Source organism: Pinus tabuliformis, chromosome 8, assembly GCF_031772625.1.
Source record: "Pinus tabuliformis cultivar Carrire ecotype Pingquan chromosome 8, CPIR1, whole genome shotgun sequence".
NCBI lineage: Eukaryota > Viridiplantae > Streptophyta > Pinopsida > Pinales > Pinaceae > Pinus > Pinus tabuliformis.
This window is the reverse complement of record NC_142294.1, coordinates 1,887,536,779-1,887,560,963: the sequence shown is the minus strand read 5'-3', so window position 1 is coordinate 1,887,560,963 and position 24,185 is coordinate 1,887,536,779. Positions and strand designations below refer to the sequence as shown.

The 24,185-nt window shown below is 41.3% G+C and overlaps 1 pseudogene; it reads right to left on the bottom strand.

Annotated features, from left to right (window-relative positions):
- Positions 1-1,581: 1,581 nt before the first annotated feature.
- LOC149243932 (triacylglycerol lipase OBL1-like) overlaps positions 1,582-24,185 on the bottom strand; it is an 81,238-nt pseudogene continuing 58,634 nt past the window's right edge.

Below are 24,185 nucleotides of genomic sequence, written 5' to 3'. Positions count from 1 at the left end.
CCCTAACTTCCTCATATCATATGTCCGCAAATCTAACGAGACAAGCTCTGAAATTTGGACACATAGCTTAGAATGATTTCGGCTCAAATGGGGTTTTTTTGTACCTTCGTAAATGTCGCAAAAAAAAAGGTATAGCAAAAATGTTGCGATGACCTGTTTGGAGCAGCGAAACCTTGGAATCCAAAGCTCTGATACCAAATGTTAGGAAACCAGCTCAAAAAAAGATAGAAACAGTAGATCAACGCCTTAGAATTCAGCCTCTTCGAGGGGGCAACAACCTTTACGTTACATAAATGAACAATTCTTGGATACTACAAATGACTAAACCTCCCTTGTATATGTAGGAGTGCTATGGGGTAAAATGCACGGGATGAAAACTAACCTCGAAAGTCTTCTCGAGACTTCCAACAAACCGTAAGGTTATCTGCAAAAGGTACTTGTTAACACATGTTCATCTATCTGACATATATATTGATAGGATATGGAGAAAGGATCACCTTTGGTTCTTTCTAGATTCACTTGGGGATCTTCGTGTGGTAAGAAGAACTCCTCTTGACCGGCTCCAAGATGACTCCTGCACGAAAGAACGAAGCAAACCAATCACAGCATATACTTCTGATAATTAATGAAAGAATCCATAACAAACATGTATAAATGTGTAACTTATCTATTCAACACAACAAGCATCATAATCAACAAATAAATTCACAATATCACCGACACTTCGAGTAGGGAACACAACTGTATTCCTATATTCAGAATAGAAGAGTGATTACAACAACCCTATTGTATCAGCCTTTCTTATCCCTTCTTCCTCTCTCTCTCTCTCTCTCCTTCTTTCAGCTAGCTCCTTCAAGAATATGACAATATCACAACAACACCATGTACTATCCTTCTAAATGCTCTGACCTCCTTTGTAATGGCCCTCTCGTTGCTTATATAGCAATCGATTTAGGGCTGCCCAACTTCACCTGTAGTTCATTTGGGTAAAAACCATGAACTTTCCTCGTTTACCAGCTTTTTCCCATTTGCCTCTGTTTCTGGAATAGAATTTCTCCAAATATCTTGATTATTGGAGATTCCTTGCTTTTCTTACACAAATGTAGGGAAATAATATCTAGATATTTTATGGCAAATTTGTTGGCATAACCACTTGAGCATCACTAAAGTTCACTAATGCTCCCCCTAGTTTGACAACAAGAGTTAGCAGGTTGACTAACGCTCCTTTATGCTTGTAAACAAGATTTATAAAGCAGGTCCTAAACCTACTAACCTAAAACCTAATCATACTACTCTAAAACCATAAAGCTAAACCTAGTTCCTTAAAACAATATTATTAAGATATAAATCTATTGTTGTAAAAACTTAACATCTAAAACCATTTTCAAAATAGTGACTTCTCAACTAAATATTGTTATTACTTTTATGAATGTCTGGTTTAAAAGACCTTGTATTCTCCTCTCCACAAAGAAATAAATAAAACCTAACATAATAATATGGATGAACATTAGATAGAACTCTTATTCTCATCTCCACAGAGAAAGAAACAAAACCTAACATAATAGTATGGATGAACATTTGCTAAATCCCCGGAATTATAATCCCTACTATCCTAAAGAGCGTTGACAATTTCGTTTCTTTGAAGTCCCTTCCTTTTGTGTATTACAAGAATAAACTCTGCACCAATTCCCACATAGCATTTATGCTTAGGGGGGATGAAATATAATAGCGAGAAATTTCTATTGGGCTCCTCCAAAAGATTCTGTCAAAAAAAAACCATTTAATATGAGTGTGAGGTTGAACAAAATATTGTATCAGAAATGAAATAGGATTTTCTGGTTGAAGAGAATGTGAAGAGCAGTAGTATAAGTACCTTCTCTTTGTAGCAGTTGTTGTAGTAAAGGCATACACCAAAGTTCTTGTACTCGAATATTAGATCGTCGAAGGGCAGTCTGGGAACTAGGTCACTGCAGTAGAAGGTTCTAAAATATGTGGGTACTGTTTCATTTATGTTCTTCTTCATAAACTCTATGAATGCTTCATATCCAACTCTTGGTTGTCTGAATGCATAAACACCAACCATTTTCTCCAATATCGCCTCTTCCATGTGTATAAATAGTATCACTGGAAACAACACAGCCAAGGCTCCACCAAGGCTGTGGCCTATCACAATGAATTTTGCATTTCTGTGAACTTGTAATAATTTTTTCAATTTCTTAAGAAGAACATAATAAGCCAACGGATTTTCAGGATCTTTTTTATCAATATCAATAGTAGGCACAAGACTGTCAGAATTACTATGATTATCGAAGAACTGGGGGTTTTGTTAATGGTTTGCAAGATCCAAAGCTTCCAGAAATCCAAGATGAACCTTTCCGATTTGGCTGAATTCCTACCATGAGAAATCGAGATCTGTTTCCCAGTCATCTGCATTAAATGGCTCCGTTCCTCTGAAGGCTATCACTATTAGTTGGGCTTCCACCTTCTTATCATAGAATATAAAGGCTTGCATTGATTTATTTTGCAAGTGATCTAATTATATACAAGTCAATCTTAACATCAATTAATGAATGAAAATTTATTCTCTCTCTCTCTCTCTCTCTCTCTCTCTCTCTATATATCTATATATATATATATATATATATATATATATATATATATATATATATATATATATATATATATATATATATATATATATATATATATATATATATATATATATATATATATATATATATATATAGATATATATATAATATGACTGAACCATAGATTATTGAAGCCAAATAGTTGCATATATACTGTTCCAGCAGTCTAAGAACTCCACGAAGTGCATCTGCAGGATCAGGTTGAAATGGTTTATTGAATCAAATAGAGTTTTGCATGAATAAACAAGTACTAAAATTCATGGAAACTAAACACTACCTCCCAATGTTCTATGACTCTATTTCTGATAACCAATTTGTTTTCATAAGCTATAGTTAAAGCCATGGCACAAAGGCCTGCATAGAACTTTTTCCTGGGTTCAATGGTTGAGTCAATAAGTCCCTTGGTTCCGCCATGATACAAGTTTACGAGATGCTCAAGAAGGCCGATGATACTGAGGAATGTGTCGGACCCTCTTCTCTTTATTACAGTTCTTTGGCCTGAACAAATCAAAACATTCAACCAAACCCTAATTAATGATGTTAGCTGAGGATAAAATCCTTAAATTTAATTCTTAATACTTTAAAATCGCATATAAAATAATGAAAAAGATGAACAAAATCACCAGTGAGTGGCCTGAAGAGTGTTTTTGGCAATCCACCATTTCTTGAAAGAAGATTTAAATAGAATTCTATCCAGGTCCCCAAGTTGGCTAATGGTACAGCAGCAATCTGAATAATTTTTATCAATATAAGTGAAAGCCTGATTTTCCAAGTTTGATTCACGTCCGATTTGATGGAGTTGGGGCATTATAAAACATCGGATCTCAATGCCCCCATCAAGAAAGGACTGAACAGAACCTAATCTCAATGCCCCTGAAGAAGAGATAGCAGGAAAAGGGAGAAAATGCAAATGCCCAAGAAACTTTATGAGATGCTCGACGAAGAAACTTTACGTTACTTATCCACATTGTGAGTTATTCCTCCATGTTCTAACAACCATACGTTTAAGAATTTAAATCGACATTAGTGGTGGGCTCCAGTATTGTAGCAATAATGCTACAACTCCTGGGGCTTCCTATCTCTAATTTTATCAACCCGGTAGTTCGTACAAACTTGGAAGCGACGGTGTTGTATGCACAAGTACTAGCTCTTGTCGCAGCTGTCACTTGGTCAGCTGGCACAAGTCCGCTAGGGCTCAAGCCAACTTCTATATGCTCTCAGAAGAAGCTTTCTAAATGATGGACGAAGGCTATCTCGAAGGAAATTAATCTACTTTGCAAAAATGAACTGAAAGCCAACCAAAACATGGAAACCCTAGTAAACCCTAATCTGACTAGCTTAATCTCTATGATGCAATGGTGGGAGTGCAAGTGTCTAAGAATGATGCCATTACTTCTAGTGACGTGAAATGCATGAACTCAAACTACCTCCATTAAAAAGAACATTGTTTTTGTATTTTTGCTTAAGTGGATGGAGTGATTATGATTTTGTTCTTATTAGGGTTTGGCTGTGCAGAGGTGGTGCGAAGGGAGAGAAAGCTTGGGAAAGGTCAGGAGGGCTAGGAGAGGTCCCAGAGGATCCAAAACATCATTCCATAGAAGTCCACAACGTTCAGGTGCTCGGCAACTGAGGTTACAGGTTTCTACAGGATGTCTGCAGGGGATCCTACAGGAAACTCAGGAATTCTACAGGAAGTCTGCTAACTTCTACAGGATGTCCTACCGTGGGAGTTTTGGGTGATGGTGAAGTGATGGAATGGTATGGGTGGATAGGTAAGATGGAGATGGGGCTTGTGATGGCTCAGGGGTAGAGAAATAAGATGGAGAAAGAGTGCACGGAGTTGGTTGGTGGATAGAAGGATGGAAGCAACGAAAGGTCAAGAAAATGGAGCTACGTGGGCAATGGAAGAGTTGGAAGGTAAACGAGCGGAACAGAGGTCGAGTAGGTGGTTTTAGGCGTGGCTAAGAAGAAGAAGAAGGAAATGGAATGATACTGAGCAGTGTAAATAAAACAAATTGCTTATGTCTTGCACCAAAAACGAGAATTCATCAACCTGTGCTACCTGTGCTATTAAACCAATGAACAGCAATGTAAATCGTGAAGAGAAGTCGTGCATGGAGTTGGAATGAAGAAGTATGGCTCAAGATCAAAGTGCATGGATGGATCTATAATTAAAATGACTATGTTGCAGCTTGCATGAAAGTAAAAGACTGCATTTTTGGTGGTTGGTACAGCCCACACCCCCAATCTCTAGACAGAGATGGCAGCGAGTGCACTATCAACCTTTTTTGAGCTCTAATGAATTACAATCCTCCTACTCTAATCTACGCAACTGAAAGCACTTGAACTGTAAATGAATCCTACTCAATCACATACAAGAAATCAAATCAGCAGACTGTAAATTCTAAATGCATATCAAAACAGAGGAAATAAAGTGCTGCAAGGAAACAAGTAACAATACAACGAAGAGGAGGTCTATTGCTCTCAGGTTGGGCCCTAACCTGAGAGCTATAGCTCCCTTAAAAGCTCAGAATTAGATCCAAATCTGCTTGCCTTTATTCATAATCAAAAGTCTAATGTCATGCCAAAACTGGCTTACAAAAACAAACACTGAGCTGTAACTCGTGCTCAGAAATTACAATAGTAATCCAAAAGTTCAAAAAAGCCCCCATCAAAGGCTACGGCCTTCATATTTATACACAATGAAGATCAAGCTGGCTTCCCCCATTCGTGGAGCTTGGTTGTCCAACTGAAAGTCAAACTGCTGTAAACTGTTGATCCTGTAGAACATGTTGGCTGCCTTTAAGCTCGGTGGGGAGAGCTGTTGGAGCTCGGAGTTAAGGTGAAAATTACGAGGAAGGTCATCAAGACTGTGGACAACCTCCCTATGAACCCGCAATGTCACCTTTGCTATCTCCTTGTCTCCATTTGCGTGGTCTTTTGCTCTCTTTAATGCCAAAACCTGAAATCACCATGTATTAGCCACATAGATATAATGCCTGCCCTTCTTCCTACAAACAACACGAATATACTAACAAATGAATGCATAAGTGATAAAAGATGAATGGTTGAGCAAAGTAAGTAGGCCAAATGAGCCCAAATTGTACCAAAAATTGGGGCTCATCATCACCCCCCAGCTAAAATATTTGCTCATCCTTGAGCAACTTTGCTCCAGCTCCTTGTCCTTGGCCGAGAATTAGGGCCCGGAGCATGCTCTTCCTTTTCTATTCTTGGTGGCCCTGCCTCTTCTGCCCCTGGCGGTGACGAGGGTGACGCTTCCTCCTTCTTTCCTGTTTCCTTGAGCTGGGTTTCGGAAGCCGATTGGCCTATCCTTCGTGTCTAGGAAGTTATTTTTGGGCTTCCCCTCTCGGGGGTGGCCGATGTTTTAGAGGGGGATCTCTCACTGGGTGAAGTAGGGACACCCCCTAAAATGGTTTGGCTGCTGGGTGGAGGCTGCGGCTTGCCCGTTTTTATTCTCTTACTTCTCCTAACTTCAAAAGGTAGAGGGATCTCCCTCTCTCTCTTCTCCTTTGGCTTTGGAGGTGTACTGAGGGCGGCCAGCGCAGCTGCTCCCTCCTTTTCGAGAATGCCAGCCTTCTCTTTCCTGCGTTTTGCTTTACCAGGGCTCCCTGTAGAGGGCCCCTTCCTTTCTGATTTCGGGCTTCCTGTAGAAGACCCTGCTTTACCCACTTTCGGGCCTTCTGTAGGAGACCCTTTCTCTGTTTTCGGGCTTCCTGTAGAAGCCCCTTTTTCAGTGATTTTCAGGCTTCCTGTAGAAGACCCTTTTGCTGTTTTCGGGCTTCCTGTAGAAGCCTGTTTCTGCTTTCCTGTAGACACAGGTGTCGCCACCTTGGCTTGCTTTGCTACATGGGATTTGCTTTTTAGTTGGGTTGCGGGTGCTGATGAGGTACTTGGGCTGATGTGGACCACCTCAGCTTTGTCCGTTCTGCTCTGCAACCTCTTTTCTCTTGCTGACAAGATGGGTGTGTCACCTTTTTCTTTGTCATCCTTTTTCTCATGCTTCTTCTTTTGTTCTTTCTTCTGCACTGTGGTCAGGGTCTTCTGGCCTGTTTCCTTCTTTCCCTCGGCCACTGATTCTTCTTCCTCACTGCTGGAGGAACCACTTTCTTCAGCCAGCATCCTTATGTATCCATCTCTTGTCAAATTTATGAATGATTCCCATGAGAGGGGAACCTTATATGAATGGAGCACATCCTCCACAAGAAGTTTGATCAACCCATGGTGGGCTACCTGATCTGGTATGCCTTCTTTTAACTTTGTGGCACACTCAATTAGAGACTGTAGCAGGAAATAAGGAATGCTCAGTTTCTGTTCTACAGGAAGATCAATCTGGTGCCTCAATTCAGTGAGCAACCGAAAGTGATACGCGTACATGATGCTAAAATAGCCTTCACAAGTTATATACTTCATGATTTGCAGGCTAACTTCATTCCATGGTGGCAGCAAACTGGTTCTACACACCCCATTTTTGTCCTCCGAGAATTCCTCCTCAGGTGGAAAGAATTCTTTCTTGGCCTGCTGGCTCAACTTCCTTTCTTCCTTATCCCATGGCAAACCCATTGGAAGTTCAGTAATTCGACTGATATATTGCGGGGTGAGCTTGAGGCTTAGGCCCCTGAAGTTCACTGTGGCCAGTGTCTTGGATTTCGGCCTCAGAGCCTGCAAAAATTCTTCTGCCACTTCATCGTCGTAACCCTGCAATTTGTCACAAAAAGATATCCATTGAACCCGTGTGAAGAGCTCCACCACCTCCTGGTTTTCCCTTAACTTGGTTGAATCAGTGGGTTCTCGTCTAATAAACCCACCCGGCATGATAAAACAGTTTCCTTAACCAGAGGTGGTGATTGTGGAAGAAATTTGGTCTACTGAGACAGAGCGTAGAATGTCATGCACATAATCCACAAAACTTATCCCTGAGGAACTTAACACAGTTTAATTACCCTGACATCCTGTAGAATGACAGTATAGGCACAGCAGACAACAATTTTACCAATTTTCTATGACCAGACTGTGGACGACGATTCTGCCACCTTTAAAAACCAGTTGCATGAAGAGTTCAGGGTTACCTTTTTAATCTGCCACCTTTTTACGTGAGGCACCCGCCTTCCTGTAGAAACTACTTTCCTATAGAATGACAGCGTTCCTGTAGAATTACAGCGTTCCTGTAGAATGACAGCGTTCCTGTAGAAGCAGCGCGCGATTTTCAGGAGAGACTACAGTTGGTCTGCGCCTTGGGTGTGCTTCACAATCGTTCTGATAGCCAAAGGCTCGGCGTATCGAACTGCAGAAAAATCAGGATAGCCACTCTAGTTCAAGCCGGTGGTTGATAAATGCTTGAGTGCAATCTAGCCGATTAGATTTTGAATCGGCGGAATCCATGGCGCGGGGGGGTGAGCTGTCCCCGCCGGACCGTTGGGCGACGTCATCCCATCATTCAACTGCGCGTTCACTTGCTGCCACATCAATTCCCGCAGATCTGCTGCCGCCTCTTCTGTTAAACTCGTTTTTTTTTCCGACGGGATTGCTCTCACGTGCGTGCTGCCCATTCTTTTTGTCATGGCCGCCACCCAAACATCCAACTAGACCATTAACTGGCCGACGTGGCCGGCCAAATGGCCATATGGCCGCTCAACCCATTCACCTTTACACTGTGCAATCAATTCAAAGTAAAATTCATGCAATCTGATGGAAGGAAGGGTCGAGACACTTACCTGCACGGCTGCACACGATGTTTCGGTCTTGTGGACGCTGATGAGTGGATTTACCTGCTGCTGGCGAACTTACACAGGCCCGGAGGTCCATGTTTATAGGCTGCCGACGATGGATTGGATGCTTTGGTTGCATGCGCTCGCGTTTCATTGCATATGGCCGGCGCTGTGAATGGTATCCACTCTAGCAGGCTTAACTGTTACAGGACTCCCGCGGGATGTCTTGTAACCGTTCTTCCTCCTTGGGTGCATGCTGCACGACGAAGGATCTGGCCTCACGATCACGCTCCCAGAGCTTCTAGATGATTGGGATGAATATGGTGTGAGATCTCCAGCGTTTTTCATTTAAAATTTGCTTTTTCTTTAGAACTCATCGATCTACTTTGCTGGTGCAGGTAACTTTGTTGCATGTCGACAAGGATGGTGGAACAAGATAACAGCAATGTGCAAGGGTGACAACAGTGGCTGCATGCGTCCAAACCGATCCTTAGCCATTAGATCTCCTCATGAAATGAATTCTGGGCCGTTCTGAGCTTCTACAGGAAGTTTCCTGTAGAAATACAGAGCTTCCTGTAGAAAGTTTGCGCTTCCTGTAGAAAGTCTGCACCTTCCTGTAGAACATCTGCATCTTCCTGTAGAAAATCTGCGTCTTCCTGTAGAAGACTCAAGCTGTAATAAAATTCAACATACCTTAGAAAAAGAATGAGTATTCTTGGAGGAGGTGCTGGTGAGGTCTCTTGACAGCATGATGAGGACCCTTGGCTTTGAGTTGAGAGGCTTCCTCTCCTCCATAGAACATCTGCAACCTGCATGCAATTTTACATAATGAATCTGCTGACCTTGTTTTTTTTTTTTTTTTTTTTAGTTTTTTTTTTCTTTTTTCTTTTTTTTTTTGAAAGATAACAGGGGCACCTCATTGAGGTTTTCACCCTTGCCATCTACCTTAAGCGCCTCAAAGAGGTTTTCACTCAAGGATCTTTTTCCAATCTCTTTTTTTTTTTTTTTTTTTGAAAGACAATAGGGGCGCCTCAATGAGGTTTTCACCCCTACCACCTGCCTTGGGCGCCTCAGAAAGGTTTTCACCCAAGGATCTTTATTAGTTATTTATTTATTTATTTATTTTTTTAATTCTTCAGGGTATGCCCAAAGCAGGGGCAGAACCCTTCTCTATGACCAACACTGCCTTCTCCATCGTTTTGATGAACTCTTGTCTTGAGAGAGGCTTCCTGTAGATCTTCAATCGATGCCCATTGACAAGCATGGGGATGGCTTCCTCATCAATGGTCCGAATAAGAACAGATCCATTGTCATGACATTTTTCCACTGAATATGGCCCTAGTCATCTGGTTCTCAGCTTCCCCTTGAAATCTATGTATCTGGAGTCATACAACAAAGCCCAATCTCCCGACTAAAATTGCTTGTCATGGAGATGTTGGTCATGCCACACATTTCTCTGAAGTCGAACCACTTCTGAGTGAAGGAGGGCCTGCATTCGGTGCTCATCCAGTCCATTCAGCTGCAATAGCCTTTCTTGTTGTGCATGGCTGAGATCTAGATCCAGCTGAGCTGCGATCCTCAAAGTGCTGTATTCAAACTCAATGGACAGCAAAGCTTTCTTCCCATAGACCAGCTCATAAGGTGTGAAGCCGGTGGTGGTCTTCCAAGTGGTATTGTAAGCCCATTTGGCTTCAACCAGGTGATCTGCCCAGTCCTTTCTGCTGCTACTCACCACCTTAGTCAAGATCCCTTCTAATGCTCTATTGGTGACTTCCACCTGTCCATTTGCTTGAGGGTGATAGGGGGTGGAAGTCCTATGCTTGATCTTGTGATGAGCTAGTAGATCTTCAACCAGGTTGGAGGTGAACTGGCTCCCTTGATCGGTGACCAGCTCTCTTGGATAGCCAAACTTGTAGAAGATGTTTTCTCTTAGGAACTCGGCCACCTTTTCTTCTGTTGCTGCTTTGATTGCTTTGGTTTCTGCCCACTTTGTCAGGTAGTCAGTGCACACAATGATGTAAGACCTTTGCCTCGAAGGAGGGTTGATTGGGACCACAAAGTCCATACCCCACTTCTCAAATGGCTCAAGAGTCACCTGAGGTTGGAGAGGCATCTCATCCCTTTGGGTCAGTTTCCCCATTCTTTGGCATTGGTCACACTGGCTGACATATCTTCTGACATCTTGATGAAGTGTAGGCCAATAGTAGCCTGCCTACAGGATTTTGAAGGCAGTTCTCTTTGCTGCAAAATGTCCTCCACAAGGCCCATCATGACAGGTGAGGAGGATATCAAAGACTTCCTCCTCCCTTACACAACGCCTTAAGATCTGATCGGGGCCAAGCTTGAACAGATTGCCCCCGATCCAAGTAAATGAGGCACTTTTTCTGATGATTCTGCTCTTCTCTCTTGAAGATAGGTGCGGAGGGAACTGTGCTGAAACAAGGTAGTTTGCTATATCAGAAAACCATGGAGAGAGTACTGAAATAGCAAACAGATGTTCATCGGGCATCTGGTCATCCACTGTTCCATCCTCATCTGCAGACAAATCCAATCTAGATAAAAAGTCAGCAACAACATTTTCTCTACCTGGTTTGTCAACAATGGTCAAATCAAACTGCTGCAATAAAGGTAACCATCTAATAATACGAGCATTCACATCTGGTTTATTCATTAGATATCTAATTGCAGCATGGTCTGTATGTATAAAGGTTGGATAGCCAGTAATATAATGTCGGAACTTGTTCAGTGCATGGACCACAACCAAGAATTCTTTCTCGGTTACAGTGTAATTCAGCTCAGCTTTGGACAAGTTTTTGCTAACAAAGTAAATGGCATATGGAAGTTTTTGCTCAACTTGTCCTAAAGCTGCACCTATGGCTTTGTTCGAGGCATCAGTGTGGATGTGGAAAGGTAGGGCCCAGTTTGGACCTCTTAGGATTGGGGCTGACACCAACTTGTCCTTCAATTCATTCAAAGCCCTCTGACAATCGTCAGTCCATTTAAACTCCACATTTTTTGCCAACAGGCCAAACAATGGCGAGGCTAGCTTGCTGAAGTCTTTAATGAATCTCTGGTAATATCCTGCTAATCCCAAGAAACTCCGAACATCCCTTACCTTTTGAGGAGGTGGAACCTTCTTGATGAGAGCAATTTTGTTAGGATCCACCTATAACCCTTGGCAAGAAATGGTATGGCCTAGCACGGTCCCTTCAGTCATTAGGAATTCACATTTTTCAGGACTAAGGGACAAGTTCATCTCAATGCATTTGGTTAGGACTTTTCCCAGATTGGACAATGCTTCCTGGAAGTTGGCCCCATAAGGAGTAAAGTCATCCATATAGATTTCCACCGCATCATGGACCAGCTCCGAGAAGATGCTCAAGACAGCTCTCTGGAAGGTAGCAGGAGCATTGCATAGCCCAAAGGGAAGAACTCGGTAGGCAAAGGTACCCCAAGGACAAGTGAAGGTGGTCTTATCTTGGTCTTCCGGGCTGATTTGGATTTGGTTGTACCCGCTAAACCCATCCAGGAAAGAGAAGAACTTCTTTCCTGCCAGTCCATCCAACACTTGATCTATGAAAGGTAGAGGGAAATGGTCTTTCTTGGTAGCTTTGTTCAGTTCTCGGTAGTCCACACAGATTCTCCATTTCCCATTTTTCTTGGGAACCAACACCAGAGGGGACACCCATTCACTATCTGAGATGGGGTAGATGAATCCGGCATCCAACAGTTTTTGCAATTCTTCCTTGACAATGTCCTTAAGGGCTGGATTCATTCTCCTCTGGGGTTGCCTAACCGGTTTACAATCCTCTTTGATGTATATGTGATGGGTACATACCGAAGGATGGACTCCTTTCATCTCCTTATAGCTCCAAGCAAAAGCATCTAGGTGACTGGCCAACAGGCTACACAGCTCCTTTTCCTGGGAAGGAGATAGGGAGGAGCTGATATTTAACGTTCTCTCAGGGCCAAACTCCACATTCTTGACTCTGGGAGTGACAGGGTTGGTTGTACAAAGATCCACTAAGGTGCTAGCTTGGGCATCCTCCACCAATTTTTCTAAGGATAGTGCACTGGAAGGTGGATTCTGGATCAAGGTCTCGATCAAGTCATCCTCGGTTGGGGGGTCTCTTCTAGTGGTATCTAGGGTGCACAGAGGTGCTGAGTACACCTCGTCTTCCTCTCCTTCCTCGAACCAGAGTGGTAAATCATGCTCTAAGGAGGGTTGGGCAGGAGGGTATAGGACTAGCTGCTTGGACATAGGACCATTTTTGATGGTCATATTTCCTGCATGGCAACTTATGTAAGCATCTGCAGTGGCTAACCAAGGCCTTCCCAAAATGAGAGGATATCCAGTAAGCTTTGCCTTTGGTTGCAGAACCAGGAAGTCTGCAGGGTATTCCCAAGAGTCAATAGAGACCAAGACATCCTCCACAATCCCTTCGGGAGTCACGGTGGAGCGATCTGCTAGTTGCAGTACTGTCGAGGTCTTCCTCAAGGAACCCTGAAGATTGAGTTTGAGCATGGTATCCCTGGTCATCACATTAATGGCAGCCCCCAGATCAATCAAGGTGTGAGGTATGATGGTGCCATTGATGTGGACATCTACTACAGGACTTCCAGGATCTAGGTACTTTGGGCAGATGACTTGTCCTAACATAAGGTCAGACAGTTGTCCTATGACATTGATGGTTGAGGCATCTTTCTTCCGCCTGTCTGGGTGTTTGAAACACTTTTCCTTAACCAGTTTGTTGTATATTGGCACATCCTTGATGGCTTGGAGAAGTGGTATTTTCACACACAACTGCTTGAGCTCACCCAGAAGCTCATCCTCCTCTGGGTTGGGTTGTGTGGTGGCTGTTAGTCTCTCAGGAAAGGGTGGAATAGCCTTTGGTTCACTTTCCTGTTTATCTTCCTCATCCTCTGGGGGAGGAGGTTGGCGATCTGGTAGAGTCTTTCCAGATCGAAGATTGATCTCCTGGATCTCCACAGCATAGGTAGGGCATGAGGTTTCCCCAGTATATACCTGCTGAGCCTGTCTATTGTTGGGGTTCGGGTTCGGTTGAGCAGGTATTTGAGGTTGCCTTGGAGGAGCAGGAGGTAAGGGTTGAGGTTGAACTGGTGGTGGAGGCAAAATGGCAGGAGGAGTATTGGACTGGGGCCTCCACCCCGACTGAGGTGCATTCCACTGAGGCTGTGGCTGGGCATGTGAATGATATGAATGAGAAGTAGGTTGAGTAGGGTATTGAGGTGGATAAGACCATGGAGGAGGCATGGACCAGGAAGGATGAGCAGGGGGACCCCAAGAAGGCATAGGAGTCGATTGGTTGGGGCTGTAATAAGATTGAGGTGCCCCTTGCATTCCCTGCTGATAAGGTCTAGATCCTTGTGGCCTCCTTTGGTTGATGAAATAGAGAGGTTCAGTGGGGGCTTCTGTCCCTTGGTACATGGCTTTAAACCCAGGTAAGGTTGGACACTGATTTGTGGGATGGTCCTCTTCACAAACGAAACATACTTCAACCGAATGCAATGGGCATTCGTTCTTAGGGTGTCTCCTTGTGCACCTAGGGCAGAAGACAGCCAAGGATCTCTCAGCTTCTTCTTTCTTCTGCTGGATCCTGAAGGTGTCCAACTGCATGGCAATGGTCTGTCTCACCTCACTCTTAAGATCTTCTAATTGATTTGCAAGCTCATGTTTGGAGAAAGGGACACTAGTTGAGAGGAGGTTTCCTCTACCTCGTTTCCGTGCTGCCCTGGAGTGGTTTCTAAACACAGTCTTGATGTCCTCATAAGGCAGTTGGTAAATGTCCCCCCCAGCTAACATGTGAAGGGTATCTAAGAGGTCTTCAGGGACTCCTCGGAGAAGGACCAACTTGAGGGATTCAGGGTCAAGTGTGCACCTGGCCCGCTTATAGCTAAGTTGGAACCTCTCCTCATAATCCTCTAAGGACTCATCATTTCCCATGGTCATCCGAAAGATTTCTCCCTTGGTTTCCTTGGACCTACAGTAATCCCTGTACTTAAGCTTGCTGCATCTGAGCCCAAGTAGTGATACTATTCCCAGGTAAGCCCATGAACCAGCGTAATGCTGCATCCTTGAGAGTTGAAGGGAAGAGTTTCAGCTTTTGCTCATCTTCAGTATAGTCATAGGTTCTACAAAGGGCAGCAAACTCAAACAGGAAGGTATCAGGATCTTTAGTAGTCAGTCCATGGAAGTGAGGTAAAGCAGAGGGGCTAATGTTCTTCATTTTCATCTCTCCATTGGTCTCTCGGATGGGGAAGGCACCTTCTATTCTCTCATCTTCTCTTCTATTGTCAGCCATAGCTTCAGATGGAGTGGTCTCTAACTCTTCTTCTTCTATAGGATCTTTGTATATCTCAGGATGTTCACCTATAGGTTCTTCTGGGTCACTGTCACCAAAGAAGAGAGAAGGGTGACTCAGTGATGTGGTGGGGGTATTGGGTAGGAATTTGCCTGATTTATCTCGGTTCCTACGAGGCATGAAATGGAAAAGACTTTATTTTTTTGATTGCTTTTGCTTTTCTGTGGTACCTGCAAAACTGAAACGGATTGATCTACAACTAACTATAAAGATGCAGAATTAAACTGAAAGCAGGAAAGAACTAATCTACTTTGCTCAAATGAAATTGCGGGAATGGAAATGCTAGTCTACGCTTGCAGAATTGAAACACTAATCTACGCTTGCAGAAATGAAATGCTAATCTATGAAAGCAGGAAATGCTAATCTATGAAAGCAGGAAATGCTAATCTATGAAAGCAGGAAATGTCTATGCTACTTTTGCAGAATGGAAATGAAATAAACTACTTAGCAGAAGGCAAGAGTAAGAAAGTAGAAGAAAAGCAACAATTACTAATACTCTGATGCTTCCCCGGCAACGGCGCCAAAAAGATGGTGGGCTCCAGTATTGTAGCAATAATGCTACAACTCCTGGGGCTTCCTATCTCTAATTTTATCAACCCGGTAGTTCGTACAAACTTGGAAGCGATGGTGCTGTATGCACAAGTACTAGCTCTTGTCGCAGTTGTCACTTGGTCAGCTGGCACAAGTCCGCTAGGGCTCAAGCCAACTTCTATATGCTCTTAGAAGAAGCTTTCTAAATGATGGACGAAGGCTATCTCGAAGGAAATTAATCTACTTTGCAAAAATGAACTGAAAGCCAACCAAAACATGGAAACCCTAGTAAACCCTAATCTTACTAGCTTAATCTCTATGATGCAATGGTGGGAGTGCAAGTGTCTAAGAATGATGCCATTACTTCTAGTGACGTGAAATGCATGAACTCAAACTACCTCCATTAAAAAGAACATTGTTTTTGTATTTTTGCTTAAGTGGATGGAGTGATTATGATTTTGTTCTTATTAGGGTTTGGCTGTGCAGAGGTGGTGCGAAGGGAGAGAAAGCTTGGGAAAGGTCAGGAGGGCTAGGAGAGGTCCCAGAGGATCCAAAACATCATTCCATAGAAGTCCACAACGTTCAGGTGCTCGGCAACCGAGGTTACAGGTTTCTACAGGATGTCTGCAAGGGATCCTACAGGAAACTCAGGAATTCTACAGGAAGTCTGCTAACTTCTACAGGATGTCCTACCGTGGGAGTTTGGGGTGATGGTGAAGTGATGGAATGGTATGGGTGGATAGGTAATATGGAGATGGGGCTTGTGATGGCTCAGGGGTAGAGAAATAAGATGGAGAAAGAGTGCACGGAGTTGGTTGGTGGATAGAAGGATGGAAGCAACGAAAGGTCAAGAAAATGGAGCTACGTGGGCAATGGAAGAGTTGGAAGGTAAACGAGCGGAACAGAGGTCGAGTAGGTGGTTTTAGGTGTGGTTAAGAAGAAGAAGAAGGAAACGGAATGATACTGAGCAGTGTAAATAAAACAAATTGCTTATGTCTTGCACCAAAAACGAGAATTCATCAACCTGTGCTACCTGTGCTATTAAACCAATGAACAGCAATGTAAATCGTGAAGAGAAGTCGTGCATGGAGTTGGAATGAAGAAGTATGGCTCAAGATCAAAGTGCATGGATGGATCTATAATTAAAATGACTATGTTGCAGCTTGCATGAAAGTAAAAGACTACATTTTTGGTGGTTGGTACAACCCACACCCCCAATCTCTAGACAGAGATGGCAGCGAGTGCACTATCAACCTTTTTTGAGCTCTAATGAATTACAATCCTCCTACTCTAATCTACGCAACTGAAAGCACTTGAACTGTAAATGAATCCTACTCAATCACATACAAGAAATCAAATCAGCAGACTGTAAATTCTAAATGCATATCAAAACAGAGGAAATAAAGTGCTGCAAGGAAACAAGTAACAATACAACAAAGAGGAGGTCTATTGCTCTCAGGTTGGGCCCTAACCTGAGAGCTATAGCTCCCTTAAAAGCTCAGAATTAGATCCAAATCAGCTTGCCTTTATTCATAATCAAAAGTCTAATGTCATGCCAAAACTGGCTTACAAAAACAAACACCGAGCTGTAACTCGTGCTCAGAAATTACAATAGTAATCCAAAAGTTCAAAAAAGCCCCCATCAAAGGCTACGACCTTCATATTTATACACAATGAAGATCAAGTTGGCTTCCCCCATTCGTGGAGCTTGGCTGTCCAACTAAAAGTCAAACTACTGTAAACTGCTGATCCTGTAGAACATGTTGGCTGCCTTTAAGCTCAGTGGGGAGAGCTGTTGGAGCTCGGAGTTAAGGTGAAAATTACGAGGAAGGTCATCAAGACTGTGGACAACCTCCCTATGAACCCGCAATGTCACCTTTGCTGTCTCCTTGTCTCCATTTGCGTGGTCTTTTGCTCTCTTTAATGCCAAAAACCTGAAATCACCATGTATTAGCCACATAGATATAATGCCTGCCCTTCTTCCTACAAACAACACGAATATACTAAGAAATGAATGCATAAGTGATAAAAGATGAATGGTTGAGCAAAGTAAGTAGGCCAAATGAGCCCAAATTGTACCAAAAATTGGGGCTCATCAATTAGGTCAGGTTTATGACATGCTGGGTGAAGAAAATTTATGTTATTTGTTGAGAGTTATTCCTCCATGTTCTAACAACCATATGTTTAAGAATTTAAATGGACATTCATTTCACATGCATAGAGAATTTTTAATTATTTTTAATTTAAGTTTTTTAATCTCTATACGTGGCCATAAACAAGACCCATCAGAAATACACCTTTCCACTACTATGCCAAGTGTATGTGTAAGGTGTGTGTTACATTTTGTAGTCTTCCCATTATGGTTAATCCTAATAGGTGTCAATTAACAAATGGCATGGTAAATTTTTAATGGAGCTTTGTAAAAAATTAATTTAAACAAGGTTTAATCATGTGATTTAGATATGCAGGGAAGTTAGTAGTGTGAATTCAATCCATTGATATTGTGGCAACTACAAGAATATGCTGGCATCTTTCAATTGAAACTATCCAATCAATTTTTTTGATTAGTAAAATCATTAAAGTTCCCAACTCCAATAGGAGGGACGCCTATCGGCATAAATATTCTTTTATAATATTGATTTTTTTTATTAACAATATTAAAAAGCATTTTAAATTGTGTAAATTTTTGGTTGATCCCTGATATTGGAAAGAAAAATAAATACTATAATGTTAATTCATTTAAAATTAAAATAAAATTTTTTATATATTTCTTTAATTTTGATAATAATATTTTGAAATATTAATTTATTTTGTTTTCAAAATACATGTAAATTATATAAAAATAATAATATAATAAATATAGTATTAAATGTAAGTTTAAGAAAAGATTAATACAAATACAAATAGATATGAAAAATTATATCTACTAAAATTACAATCATTAAATTATTTGTTTAAAAAGAGAATTGAATAATTGAGGAACAAAATAAAACATGGAATCATCAATAAGAACAGTTAATTAAAATGCTAACTAAAATCATAAAACAATATGAGTAGTGAATTGAGAAGCTAACTAAAATTGAGATTAGTGTCATCAATTAATTTAGGTATGTTACTTACTTTAATCTATTTATTATAAAAGTTAGTTACAAAATTAGAAATCTAACATTATTTAACACATTGGTTAGTAGTATGGTTTATGAGATTCCCATATCTTGGATATCACCCTTGCTTTTAGCAATGCACGTAGTTCCCATAACTATAGAGATCTAATAAGGGATTTGAATAATTTCCATATCCAATGCTAAAAATTTGGTAATTCATATTGATGTCAATCACCAATATAATCATCACTGTCACTAAAAAGTTTAGAGAAATAATGTCATGGAGCATTCACATTTTTTATAGTATACATGTTAGAGGAAAGACAAGTACAATGTCCTTGGAATAGTTCTATGTTTTTTATAATTGAAGGATCATCATGTATAAAAATTGAAGTGTTTCACTAAGTATCAACTATAAACATCAAATATCACAATGAACGAATCATCAAAGATGATTACATGTTGAGGTGACAATTATCATTAATTAGGTGACAACTAGTGTAAGTGTTCAAGCATTTTAGTTCATGTAATTCCAAAAAAATGTAGTTACAAAATAAAATATCCACAATTGAGTGGAATAATGATTGATAAAGGCAATATTAATCCTTCATCATTGATATTTTTTGGGTTTGATGTTCATATTCTACATATTTTGTTGGATGTGTGTATAGTTAAAAGTTTGCACCTTAATGGATTTGATATTTCTTAGCCTATAATAGATTTATATTTAAAATAAATGTACACTTGTAATAGTTATAACTAAAAGTAAACATAGTAAAGCTAAATGTGTTAATGTTGAAGGAATAACTCTCACATATGGAAATGGATTCTAACCAAACTTATAGTTTTGAGATGAGGTAATGATTTTGAATTTATCGAATAGAAAGTAAAATGTTTAATATGTTTTGTTTCTTTTTAATATGATATTTTTTCCTTTTTATTGTTTAATGTTTTATCTTGATGCCCATTTTAGTAAAAAAGACAAGTACAAAGTTGTTCATGAAAAGTTGTTGATGAGCCATTTGATTTCCCCTCTAGTGCCCCCCACATACACAACCATCGCTTCCTGGATCAAGTTGGCCATGAGCTTCCTGCCCCAATGTTTGCCTGCGGTGCTCGACTTATCCTCAGCCTTGCTTCCCCCGCGGTCTCTTCCCATGACCCTTGGTAGTCGCTGCTCAAACATAGCCTCAATACCTCCATGAAGACGAGGAGTACTTCTTTGATGTGGCGAGCTTCACAAAGCGACACATGAAAAAAGAGCATGATATCATCTACAAACTGCTGGTGAGTGATGGGGAGGTCATTGCCCCATAGCCTCAGGCCTCTAATATGGGAATTTCTAGCTTCATTTTTAATGTATCGAACTAGACCTTTAGCCGCAATAATGAAGAGAAATGGGGAGAGAGGGTCGCCTTGCCGCAGGCCACGTGATGGGTTAAAAGTTTGAGATGGGGAGCCATTGAGAAAAATGGAGAACACAGGGGAAGACACCAAGGCCCAAATCCAATTAATCCATCTTTGATCAAACCCAAAATCCCTGAGGACATTGCTGAGGTACTCCCAGCTTAGGCGATCATAAGCCTTGGAAAGGTCTAGCTTGATCATCATGCCTGGGAGTTTTTGGGATTTGAGAGAATGCACTATTTCTTGGGAAGTGACAAATCCATCAAGGATCTGTCTTCCTTCAACGAAACCCATCTTCTCAAGGGAGATGAGCTGAGGGAGCAGAGGCTTCAGGCATTTAACAATCACCATGGTTATGATTTTGTATATGACATTACAAAGGGAGATAGGTCTAAAGCCTTGGGGGTCCTCCGATTTAGCGGATTTCGGGATTAAAGCGATGAAAGTTGAATTCAAGCTAGGACATACCTTTTGGTTCCAGCACGATTCTTCTACCACATCTAGTATATTCAACTCTATAAAGTTCCAAGCCGCATGATAGAATTATGTTGTTAAGTCGTCTAGTACGGGTTCCTTATTCTTCACCATTCCCTTCACCACCTCCTCAACCTCTTCTAACATCACTGCATGCATGAGGCCTAGATTTTGTTCTCTTGAGATAAGTTGCGGGATGTTCCTCATGATTCATTGGGTGGCCTCTGAGAAATCTTGAGGCGGCTTCGTTAGGATGGATTTGAAGTGCTACACCAATAGATCCTCCATCTCCTCATGTTGGGTTACCCAGTTTCCATCCTCGTTCTTTAGGGAATAGATTCAATTCTGTTGTCGGTGTTGGATCATCGCTTTATGGAAGAAGTGGGTATTTCATTCTCCTTCCCTCAGCCAGTTGACTCTGGATTTCTGCTTCCATAGAATCTCCTCCTGCTTTCTCCTCTCCTCCAACTGATTGATTAACTTCCCTTCTTCCATTGCCAGGCTATCTGTTCTCCCATGTTGGATGATCTGTTGTTGTAAATTCTGAATTTTATTATTCAGTTGGTGTTGGTCTTTCATGATATGGCCAAACTCTTCCTGATTCCATCTTTCATGATATGGCCAAACTCTTCCTGATTCCATTTCTTGATCTTCTGTTTGATCTCCTTTAACTTCAGTTGGAAGGTATGCATGGCATTTCTTCCTTTCTCCTCACTGGTGCTCCACCATTCCTCTATTTTCTTCATTAGGTTGGGGTCTCATAACCAGAAGGCTTCAAATTTGAATGGGTGATTCTTTGGTCCAGTTTTCAAATCTATTTCTAATCGGATGGGCCAGTGGTCTGAGCCCATGCATGGGAGGATTGAGGCCTCGAAGAAAATGTCTCTGCTAATAACATGCTCCAAGTCCAGAAACCTGTCCAATCGTGAGGCAATCTGATGAGTTCCTCTTGGGTGATTGTTCCACATGTAAATTATATTGTTTGTTTGTAGGTCTACCAGATACAGATCTGCTATGAGATCCCCAAATGATTCCATATCTATCTCCATACGACAAATCCCTCCTCTCTTTTCTTCCAACGATGTTATCATATTAAAATCCCTGCCCACTATCCGGAGGCCTTCAAGGCATACCTCCCTCAGTTGGGAGAGGTTTTGTAGGAAGACCCCTTTTTCTCCTAGAATGCGAGGTTAATGAACCCCTATTAGGAGGACCCAATCTCTGGATCCCACATGTCGAAACTTTCCTGATAGTATCCTTAGTAAACTAACCCAGTCCTCAAATGTTACCTCCACTAGGTTCCAAAGGATAGTCAGGCCACCAACACTGCCTCTAGCATCTTGGGCCATTACCTCGTAGTAAGGGTTGTGACTCCTTAGGATTTCTTTGAGCTTCACTTATGCAATCTTTGTCTCTTGGAGTATCATAATACTCAGCTTGTCTTTTCTCAGTCTCTCCTTTAGGCACCACTGTTTGCCTCTATTGTTGAGGCCTCGGACATTCCAGGATGTAATTATCATTTCAAAGGTTTACTGAGTTGGTGGAAAAACACTGACATCGGAACCACCCTTCCCGAATTTACCTACATTTCCCTTACCATTTTAATGGACTCACTCAGGTTCTTTCTACCTCATTTCTTTCATCCTTTCCCTTGAGGTCCTAGCTCCATCACTTGGCTTGCTTTTGATCCCAAGTGCTCCGATTAATCTGCCCCTATAATGCCTTGTTTGGCTTGATATTTCTAGAAAGTATCCTTGTACAATTGTTTCTGGTCTTCTGGGATAAATCTCTCATCAAGGTACCGACATTCGCTCAGCAGGCATTTCATCACTTGTTCTTTCGTGCTAAGCTCTTCCTTTTGACTGTCGATTTCCATATTGACTTGGTCCACTATTTGTAGGGATACTTATTTTTCTTGTGGTTCCTCTTCCGCTTTTTGTTTGGTGTTGCTCCCTCCCCTTTGAGGGTTTGGTTGGGTTTTTGGGCCCATCTTCGTCGTAGGGGTATCAATAGTTTCCTCATCCTCCTGTAGGATCTCAAAGTGATTTTGATTACGGAGGTCCTTTCCACTTGTTCCCTGATTAGGGTTCTGTGAATTTTTCTGAGTCCTTTTTTTCCTCTAGACTTCCTAAAATCCCTCTACATCTTCTTTTTCTTTGTTCTCCCCATTGGAGTTAGGGCCTTCTGGTGGTTCTTTCTTGTTCAACGGGCATGCACGAAACAAATGTCCATACTCATGGCACCTGCAACATCTAAAAGGTATATGCTCGTAGTCTAGAGGTTGCTACCATACCTCATCATGGTATTCCAATTCTATGAATTCCAGCAGTGGCTCTGTTATGTTCATATAGACATAGATCTGGGCATAAGAAGTATATATTTCCTTTCTAGTTGAGTCGAAAATGTTGACGAAGTTCCCAATGGAGTTGCCAATGCCTTCCAGGATCTCAGGGTCCCAAAAGTTGACTGGCAGAGAAAATAATCAAACCCAAATAGGTGCCGCAAGGAGTTTTTCCTGATCTGGGTTATAGCATTCCTCCCAATGCCTCATAAAGAGTCCTGTGTTGTTGAAGAAGTAGGGGTCATCTTCAAAGACTCATCCTTTTCTTCCAGATTGGAGAAGATTACTATGAAGAAGGCTTTAGCTCCTAGATTCAGCTCAATATGGCCTTTTGGTTTCCATTTGTAGTGGATCCATTTGACCATATCCTTTTCTGTTGGCAAAACCCCAATAAAATTGCATATTAGGGAATTGTATTTAATGTATTTCTTGTATGCTTGTAGTTTGTTATTATGTATGATGAATCACAGTTTTTTTGTGGCCCTCGGCAGGCACTGACTCCTCATCCATGATTTCCATTAGGCACTCAGAACCGAAGGACCTTTTCTGTTGCCTCCTTGGTGGCCCAATGTTGTGGTTTTGTGGTTGCTTGTTTCTCCTGCCACTACATTCTTGTAGGAGGGGCTCTCTTCCCCCTATTTCTACACTCATTTCTCTAGCAGCCAACCTACGCTTCATAGGTACAGTTGATCTCTTTATCCTTTTTTGAGATTGCACTGTGAAGGCTTCAGGGTTTGCAAACTATAACCCTAGCCATAACAGTCATTCACACTCTCTGTCTCCTATCTAAAAAGATTCACTTTTATCGCCACTTTTAAAAATAGGTATAATGAGGTTTTAAGTCCAAGGTTTAAGGAATCTCTATTTGATTTCTAAATTTAGGAACTTGTATATGTGATGGATAAGGATATACCTTCATTATTTTAATATTTCAACTTGATAGCCTTCAATGTCCTTATATTTTCCTTTTGCCAGTCCTTAAACCCCAAAATTTATGTCTTCTATATAAAAACTTTCACTCTCCATAGAAATATTAATATATATATATATATATATAGATATATATATATATATATATATATATATATATATATATATATATATATATATATATATATATATATATATATATATATATATATATATATATATATATTAGATGTGGTTCACGAACACCCCAGTCATCGGCTGGCCACTACGTCCACAAAAAAATCTGGGCTGATCGACCTCGAAGGGAATCTAGCCCCGCGGCCAACAACATGACCTAACCCCAAGGGCTTCGGGGAGAATGGACCCTGTGACCTCCCTATCGGCGAGGCACTGATTTGACCAACTGAGCTAACTCTTGGGGCTCTCTCCATAGAAATATTTGGAATGTTATCCACATAATTAGGGGATTCGTCAATATCTTTATGAAATGAATTCTACCGTCCATTAGGGAAATCATATGAATTTATTTAGTTTTACAAGCCAATATTTACCTCCAAAGTTTATTAGGATCTAGTTTAGATAGGTACAAAAGCTTTTCTTCGTTCCTATTTTATGTAGTGCATCTTTTTCCTTTTAAT